This window comes from Salvelinus alpinus, chromosome 26 (assembly GCF_045679555.1).
Source record: "Salvelinus alpinus chromosome 26, SLU_Salpinus.1, whole genome shotgun sequence".
NCBI classification, from domain to species: domain Eukaryota; kingdom Metazoa; phylum Chordata; class Actinopteri; order Salmoniformes; family Salmonidae; genus Salvelinus; species Salvelinus alpinus.
Window position 1 is genome coordinate 39,064,762 of NC_092111.1, and position 9,554 is coordinate 39,074,315.

The window sequence follows — 9,554 nt, forward strand, 5'->3', positions numbered from 1 at the left end:
CAACTGTACTACTGTGTTTTAAAAGGTGCAACACAAAATATTATTTTGAATTTTTGCATTGTAATTTCAGAAAATGTCGCTAATATATCTGGCTATAACAGTGGAATGATAGTGTTTCACTCACAGTGTTGTGATTGGCTGTGGTTGGCTGTGATTGGCTGTGATTGGCTGTGATACTCGCCTATTGGTTTTTTCCTGCCGGAGCGACATCTGTTGTCAAACTGGGATAGCTGTTCTGACTTTGTGGGTGTGTTCAATTTCAGCTTCAAATCATTGTACCATCTAAATTGCTGTGAAACATCTTTTCAATAACAACAAATGATTGTTTTTTACAGCTTTGAAGCTGGTGGACAAAATCTAAAGTTGTTTTCTCACATAAACTGAAATTGAGAAACAGTGCAGAATTGTACGGACATTTTCTGAAATTACAACACAAAAATCCAATAAAAAATCCAATGTGTAGCACCTTTAATATCGTTGTGACTCAAGACCATCTTCTCCCACTGGTAGTGAACACAGTGTACCCATATCAGATAGCAGGATATTTACAGAGGGAACACAGTGTACCCATATCAGATAGCAGGATATTTACAGAGGGAACACAGTGTACCCATATCAGATAGTAGGATATTTACAGAGGGAACACAGTGTACCCATATCAGATAGTAGGATATTTACAGAGGGAACACAGTGTACCCATATCAGATAGTAGGATATTTACAGAGGGAACACAGTGTACCCATATCAGATAGTAGGATATTTACAGAGGGAACACAGTGTACCCATATCAGATAGTAGGATATTTACAGAGGGAACACAGTGTACCCATATCAGATATTAGGACATTTACAGGGGGAACACAGTGTACCCATATCAGATAGTAGGATATTTACAGAGGGAACACAGTGTACCCATGTCATATATTAGGATATTTACAGGGGGAACACAGTGTACCCATATCAGATAGTAGGATATTTACAGAGGGAACACAGTGTACCCATATCAGATATTAGGATATTTACAGAGGGAACACAGTGTACCCATATCAGGTAGTAGGATATTTACAGAGGGAACACAGTGTACCCATATCAGATAGTAGGGTATTTACAGAGGGAACACAGTGTACTCCTAGTAGAAATTGTAGTACGCCTACATAGGGATATGAAACACTCAATCATAAAGAAAACATATCATTAGGAAACAGTTGATTGATTTTAGTAATGAACATTGTCAGTGAGCATGTCACCAAGGGGACACAACAGTCTCCCTCACATCTCTCTCTCTCTCTCCCTGTCTCTCTCTCACCCCCCCCCCCCCCTCTCTCTCTCTCTCTCTCTCTCTCTCTCTCTCTCTCTCTCTCTCTGTCTCTCTCTCTCTCTCTCTCTCTCTCGCTCTCCCTCCCTCCCTCCCTCCCTCCCTTCCTCTCTCTCTCTCTCTCTCTCTCTCTCGGCTTGTGATGAATGGTGGATACTCTGAACACTCTGGACAAAGGCGCCTGTTATATGACCATATTATGGCCTGCTGCTCTGGGTGTGTGTTTTCTACAGACAGTGGCTGTCACCAATCCCACCACACAGACAGGCCAACCACTGGGGCTCTGTGTATGGACTGCAGAGTTAATCCATTCCCTCCTTATGGAAGGAAGAAGCTACTGAGGCAGAACCACTATAATTACACTTTCTCTCTCTTTCTCCTCTCCCCCCTGCTCTTTCTCCTAACTCTGTCTCTCAATTCAATTTAAGGGCTTTATTGGCATGGGAAACATATGTTAACATTGCCAAAGCAAGTGAAATAGATAATAAAAAAAATATTAAATGAACAGTAAACATTACACTCACAAAAGTTCCAAAAGTTGACATTTCAAATGTCATATTATGTCTTTATACAGTGTTGTAATGATGTGCAAATAGTTAAAGTACAAAGGGAAAATAAATAAACATTTATTGTTGTATTTACAATGTTGTTTGTCCTTCACTGGTTGCACTTTTCTTGTTGCAACAGGTCACAAATCTTGCTGCTGTGATGGCACACTGTGGTATTTCACCCACCAGATATGGGAGCTTATCAACATTGGATTTGTTTTCAAATTCTTTGTGGATCTGTGTAATCTGAGGGAAAAATGCATCTCTAATATTGTCATACATTGGGCAGGAGGTTAGGAAGTGCAGCTCAGTTTCCACCTAATTTTGTGGGCAGTGTGCACATAGCCTGTCTTCTCTTGAGAGCCAGGTCTGCCTACGGCGACCTTTCTCAATAGCAAGGCTATGCTCACTGAGTCTGGACATAGTCAAAGATTTCCTTAATGTTGGGTCAGTCACAGTGATCAGATATTCTGCCAATGTGTACTCTCTGTTTAGGGACAAATGGCATTCTAGCTTTTTGTAAATTCTTTCCAATGTGTCAAGTAATTATCTTTTTGTTTTCTCTTGATTTGGTTGGGTCTAATTGTGTTGCTGTCCTGGGGCTCTGTGGAGTCTGTTTGTGTTAGTGAACAGAGCCCCAAGACCAGCTTGCTTAGGGGGCACTTCTCCAGTATAATTTCTCTGTAGGTAATGGCTTTGTTATGGAAGGTTTGGGAATCGCTTCCTTTTAGGTGGTTGTAGAATTTAATGGCTCTTTTCTGGATTTTGATAATTAGCGGGTATCAGCCTTATTCTGCTCTGCATGCATTATTTGGTTTTTTACGTTGTACACTGAGGATATTTTGGGGTGTTTGTCCCCATTTTGTGAATTATTGGTTGGTGAGAGGACCCCAGACCTCGCAGGGCAATAGGTTCAATAACTGATTAAAGTATTTTTAGCCAGATCCTAATTGATTTGTTGAATTTTATCTTCTTTTTGAGGGCATAGAAGGACCTTCCTGCCTTGTCTCTCAGATCGTTCACGGATTTGTGGAAGTTACCTGTGGCGCTGATGTTTAGGCCGAGGTACGTATCGTTTTTGTGTGTGCTCTAGGGTAATGGTGTCTAGATGGAAATGGTATTTGTGGTTCTGGCAACTGGACTTTTTTTGGAACACCATCATTTTGTCTCACTGATATTTGCTGTCAGGGTCCAGGTCTGACAGAATCTGTGCAGAAGATCTAGGTGCTGCTGTCGGCCCTCCTTGGTTGGTGACAGAAGCACCAGATAATCAGCAAACAGTAGACATTTGACTTCAGATTCTAGTAGGGTGAGGCTGGGTGCTGCAGACTGTTCTAGTGCCCTCGCCAATTCATTGATACATATGTTGAAGAGGGTGGGGCATAAGCTGCATCACTGTCTCACCCCCTGACCCTGTGGAAAGAAATGTATGTGTTTTTTGCCAATTTTAACTGCACACTTGTTGTTTGTGTACATGGATTTTATAATGTCGTATGTTTTTCCCCTAACACCACTTTCCATGAATTTGTATACCAGGCCCTCAAGCCAAATTGAGTCGAAAGCATTTTTTAAATCAATAAAGCATGAGAAGACATTGCCTTTGTTTTGGTTTGTTTGTTTGTCAATTAGGGTGTGCAGGGTGAATAGGTGGTCTGTCGTACGGTAATTTGGTAAAAGGTCAATTTGACATTGGGTCAGTACATTGTTTTCATTGAGGAAATGTACGAGTCTGCTGTTAATGATAATGCATGATAATGCATTTTCCCAAGGTTGCTGTTGACGTATATCCCACAGTAGTTATTGAGGTTAGATTTGTCTATACTTTTGTGGATTGGGGGGGATCAGTCCTTGGTTCCAAATATTGGGGAATATTGTAGAGCTGAGGATGATGTTAAAGAGTTTAAGTATAGCCCATTGGAATGTGTGGTCTGTATATTTGATCATTTCATTGAGGATACCATCAACCCCACAGGCCTTTCTGGGTTGGAGGGTTTGTATTTTGTCCTTCAGTTCATTCAATGTAATTGGAGAATCCAGTGGGTTCTGGTAGTCTTTAATAATTGATTCTAAGATTTATATTTGATCATGTATATGTTTTTGCTGTTTGTTCTTTGTTACAGAGACAAAAATATTGGAGAAGTGGTTTATCCATACATCTCCGTTTTGGATAGATAACTCTTTGTGTTGTTGTTTGTTTTCCAATTTTTCCAGAAGTGGATTCTTCAATTACATTGAGTTGATTTCTGACGTGCTTCTCCTTCTTTCCCCATAGTGTATTTCTCTATTGTTTTAGTGATTCACCATAGTGAAGGCGTAGGCTCAGATTTTCTGGGTCTCTATGTTTTTGGTTGGATAGATTTCTCAATTTATTTCTTAGGTTTTTGCATTCTTCATCAAACCATTTGTCATTGTTGTTCATTTTCTTAGGTTGTCTGCTTGAAATGTTTAGATTTGATAGGGAAGCTTAGAGGTCAAATATACAGTACCTGTCAAAAGTTTGGACACAACTACTCATTCAAGGGTTTTTCTTTATTTGTACTGTTTGATATGAAGACATCACAACTATGAAATATCAAATATGGAATCATGTAGTAACCCAAAAAATGTTAAACAAAACTAAATATATTTTAGATTTGAGATTCTTGAAAGTAGCCAACCTTTGCCTTGACGACAGCTTTGCACACTTGGCATTCTCTCAACCAGCTTCACCTGGAATGCTTTTCCAACAGGCTTGACGTAGTTCCCACATGTGCTGAGCACTTGTGGCTGCTTTTCCTTTACTCTGCAAAATGACTCATTCCAAACCATCTCAATTGGTTTTGAGGTCGGGTGTTTGTGGAGTCCAGGTCATCTAATGCAGCACTCCATCATTCTCCTTATTGGCCCTTACACAGCCTGGAGGTGTGTTGGGTCATTGTCCTGTTGAAAAACAAATGATAGTCCCATTAAGCGTAAACCAGATTGGATGGCGTATTGCAGCAGAATGCTGTGGTAGCCATGCTGGTTAAGTTCGCCTAAAATTCTAAATAAAATACTGACAGTATCACCAGCAAAGCACCCCAACACTATCACACATCCTCCTCCGTGCTTCAGGGTGGGAACCACACATTTGGGTATCATCCGTTAACCTACTCTGCGTCTCACAAAGACACGGCGGTTGGAATCAGAAATCTCACAATTGGACTCATCAGACCAAAGGACAGATTTACACCGATCTAATGTCCATTGCTCGTGTTTCTTGGCCCAAGCAAGTCTCTTCTTCTTATTGGTGTCCTTCAGTAGTGGTTTCTTTGCAGCAATCAGACCACGACGGCCTGATTCACGCAGTCTCCTCTGAACAGTTGATGTTGATATGTGTCTGTTACTTGAACTCTGTGAAGCATTTATTTGGGCTGCAATTTCTGAGATTGGTAACTCTAATGAACTGATCCTCTTCAGCAGAGGTAACTCTAGGTCTTCCATTCCTGTGGCGGTCCTCATGAGAGCCAGGTTCATCACAACTCTTGATTGTTTTTGTGATTCCACTTGAAGAAACTTTAAAAGTTCTTGAAATTTTCCCAGATTGATTGACCTTTGTGTCTTCAAGTAATGATGGACTGCCGTTTCTCTTTGCTCATTTGAGCTGTTCTTGCCATAATATGGACTTGGTCTTTTACCAATAGGACTATCTTCTGTATACTCCCCCTACCTTGTCACAACACAACTGATTGGCTCAAACGCATTAACAAGGAAAGAAATTCCACAAATTAACTTTTAACAAGGCACACCTGTTAATTGAAATGCAATCCAGGTGACTACCTCATGAAGCTGGTTGAGAGAAAGCCAAGCGTGTGCAAAGCTGTCATCAAGGCAAAGGGTGGCTACTTTGAAGAATCTCAAATATATTTGGATTTGTTTAACACTTTTTTGGTTACTACATGATTCCATATGTGTTATTTCATAGTTTTGATGTTTTCACTATTATTTTTCAATGTAGAAAATAGTAAAAATAAAGAAAAACCCTTGAACTGTCACGGATCCCTCCGGAACGTTCATTAGCACACCTGTCCTCTATTCCCACTGATTAGTACTTGTATAAGTGTGCCCTTTGGTTTCCACTGGGCTGTCTATTATTGTTACAATGTCCGTTGGTGCGTGTGAGTACCTGTGCTGTGTGTTTTGGGCCTTCGTGCCATTGTGGATTGTGAAGATGATTACAGGTCTCGTCCCGTGTGTTAATCATTGTGCGGCGTGTGTTTTTTTATTTGAGGTACTCCTCGCTCTTTTGTTTGTGTTTCTACCCTGTGTTTTTGTTACGTGTTTGTTTGGTCTTTGTCCCCGTCCCCTTTACACGGCACGCCGTAATTTGGGCTTAATAAAAACCCTATTACGCATTCCTGCACCTGTCTCCCGAATCATTCATGCCAACGTGACAGGAACGAGTAGGTGTGTTAAAAATTTTGACTGGTACTGTACTTTTCAGGTTTTATACTGCTAAGTTTACACCGTCACTATTACAGTGACACATTTTGTCCAGGAAATTGTCTAGAAGGGATTGAATTTATTGTTGTCTAATTGTTTTCTGGTAGATTTCCACACTACTTTCGTTCCATCTATAGCATTTCTTAATAATATGGGCCTGGAAATTGTTCATCTCCCCCTATATTTTTTCTTAGTTGTGATAATTTCCTTATTAATTTCTAGCCAGATGTAAAATGTTCCTGTTTGGACTAATTTAATAGAGTGGGTTAGGTCTTCTCTATACCAAATTAGCATACTCCCTGAGTCTCTTCCCTGTTTCACACCTGGTAGTTTGGTGGATGGGACTACCAGCTTTCTGTAACCTAGAGGGCAACCAGTGGGTCCATCTCCTTTATACAATGTTTCTTGTATGATGACAATGTCTGTATTTCCAATTTCTTTGGTGAAGTCTGGGTTCCTGCTCTTTAGACCAAAGGCAGATGACCTCAGACCTTGTATATTCCAGGATGAGATAGTAAAAGCTTTGTGTTCCATAGTGTCTAGTGTTGTTTTGGTGTGGTTTAGGCTCAGACCATCACAGTAGGTGTGAGCAGAGCATGTTGAGCATCTGATACATACCTCTTAGGTCACAGGATGGTGCTTGGGGGAGGGGGGGGGGTGTAATAGTGGGGGTTGGGACTGTTGCTCTGCTCACGGCCTGGGCATATGTCCTGCTGTCATGTTGAGGTCCTTGCCACAGGTGCGGGGGGCATGGGGTGGGCAGAAAGGGTATATATCCAGTATGGGGAGGTCTATATAGGGTGTGGCCAGGGTTTTCTTGGGGTGGTCTTAGCTGGGTGAGCTGGTTGGGTGTGGTATGGGTGATGCTGTGGTATGGGTGATGCTGTGGTATGGGTGATGCTGTGGTATGGGTGATGCTGTGGTATGGGTGATGCTGTGGTATGGGTGATGCTGTGGTATGGGTGATGCTGTGGTATGGGTGTAGGTCCTCCTGGCATGGGTTCTCTCGGTGCAGGTCCTTCAGGAGGGGGTCTTTCAGGTCTGGGAGGGGTGACGTCCTTCAGGGTCCTGGCAAAGGTTGGGATTGCTGCCTTGTAGAGGTGGACCTGGTCGTAAAGGCTGTTCAAGTCCAGGGTGGAGTGGTGGGCCAGGTAGACATTAGGTATTGAGGCACAGTCTCGCAAAAAATGCTTACATTCACCAGCTGTATGGTGGCAAGGTGAAAGTATTTTCCTGGTAGCAGGGTGAAGATAACAGCTTGTGCGTTGGGGAAAGTGGAAGAAGCTTTTTCAATCACTCCCTTGAGTTCTGTGGCCAACCTTTTCCTTAGGTCATTTGTGCCCGTGTGAATTATAATGTGGCTGGGGGACCCTAGTCAGTCCTCTGACAACAGCTCCAGGGCATGCCTATTGCTTGTTCTCTGACAACAGCTCCAGGGCATGTCTAGTGTTTGGGCACCAGCGTTTAGCCACTTTGTGTTTGGGAAAAAGTTTATCCTCTTGAATGTATTTGCCATTTGAGTCCATGAGGAGCACAATCTCTGGCTTTTGTTTGTCCTCAGTGGATGTGTGGGGGGGAGGGTTGTCAGGAGGGCTATCAGAGGAGATGACAGAGGCTGTTAGGAGGGGGTGGGGTCTGTTAGGAGGGGGTGGGGTCTGTTGGGAGGGGGTGGGGTCTGTTAGGAGGGGGTGGGGTCTGTTGGGAGGGGGTGTGGTCTGTTTGGGGGGGGTGGGGTCTGTTAGGAGGGGGTGTGGTCTGTTAGGAGGGGGTGTGGTCTGTTAGGAGGGGGTGTGGTCTGTTTGGGGGGGTGGGGTCTGTTAGGAGGGGGTGTGGTCTGTTAGGAGGGGGTGGGGTCTGTTGGGAGGGGGTGGGGTATGTTGGGAGGGGGTGGGGACTGTTGGGAGGGGGTGGGGCCTGTTGGGAGGGGGTGGGGTCTGTTGGGTTGGGTTGGTAGGTTCTGTGTTGTCTGTTCCATTGTGGTGTTGAGGTTGTGGTCAGGGTCTGAGGTGGGCTGTTCTGCTGGCTTCTCTGCGGGAGTGTCCTGCTCTCTGTCTTTGTCACACCTCAGCTTTGTCACCTCCTCCTTCAGCTCCATATGTGCCTCTTTAAGTTCTCTCACCTCAGTCCGTAGAGCAGCCAGCTCTCTCAGACAGCCGTCCATCTCCACCTTCTGCCCTCCGGGTCTTGTTGAGGGGGTGTTGTTGTGCTGGTCTGTTTTTGTGGGTTTGTTCTGTCTGGAGTGTGTGGACTAGCTCTCTGAGCACCATGTCTTTCTCCAGCTCTGTGAATTTATCCCTCTCAATGATGGAGGAGCAGTTGTGGGACCTGGGTGTGTTCAGTGCTGAGGGGGGTGACTATCCTCGTCTATAGAACAGTTTGAAGAGGTGTGATCAGACTCACTCAGGATGGAGGAGTTGTCACAGAGAAAGAGCGTTTTCCTGCTGTGCTCTCTCTCTCTCTGTCTCTCTCCCTCTCTCTCTCTCTCTCTCTCTCTCTCTCTCTCTCTGTCTCTGTCTCTGTCTCTGTCTCTGTCTCTGTCTCTCTCTCTGTCTCTGTCTCTGTATCTGTCTCTCTCTCTCTCTCTCTCTCTCTCTGTATCTGTCTCTCTCTCTCTCTCTCTGTATCTCTCTCTCTGTATCTCTCTCTCTCTCTCACACTCCCCCCCTTCTCCCTCTCCATCCATCCCTTAAACACGGCTCCCTGCGGCCGTAACATGAGGAGTTCCGTTCACAAAGTCAATAGATACGTCTTCAGGATAAGCAGACGGCGCTTGGTTGGCGAGGCGAGAGATCGTGGCACCTCACGCAGAGCGACAGATCATGGCACCTCACGCAGAGCGACAGATCATGGCACATCAAGATGAATAATGCAGCTGCATGTTGACAAGCTGAGAGAAACCCAGAGGGAGATAATAGTGTATAAAGACTTCATACACCACAGAGCAGCAGCCTAGACGGTAATGACATTTCAGATGTCATATCTTCAGACAGAGAGTCTGAAATACATTAAGAGTGAGAGTGGTGTACCTACGTTATGTATGTTGTAGCCTGGTGACATCATTTTGTAAGTTATAGTGTAGTGATGTCATTATGTATGTTATAGTGTAGTGACGTCATTATGTATGTTGTAGTGTAATGATGTCATTATGTATGTTATAGTGTAGTGATGTCCTTATGTATGTTGTAGCCTGGTGACGTCATTATGTATGTTGTAGCCTGGTGACATCATTAT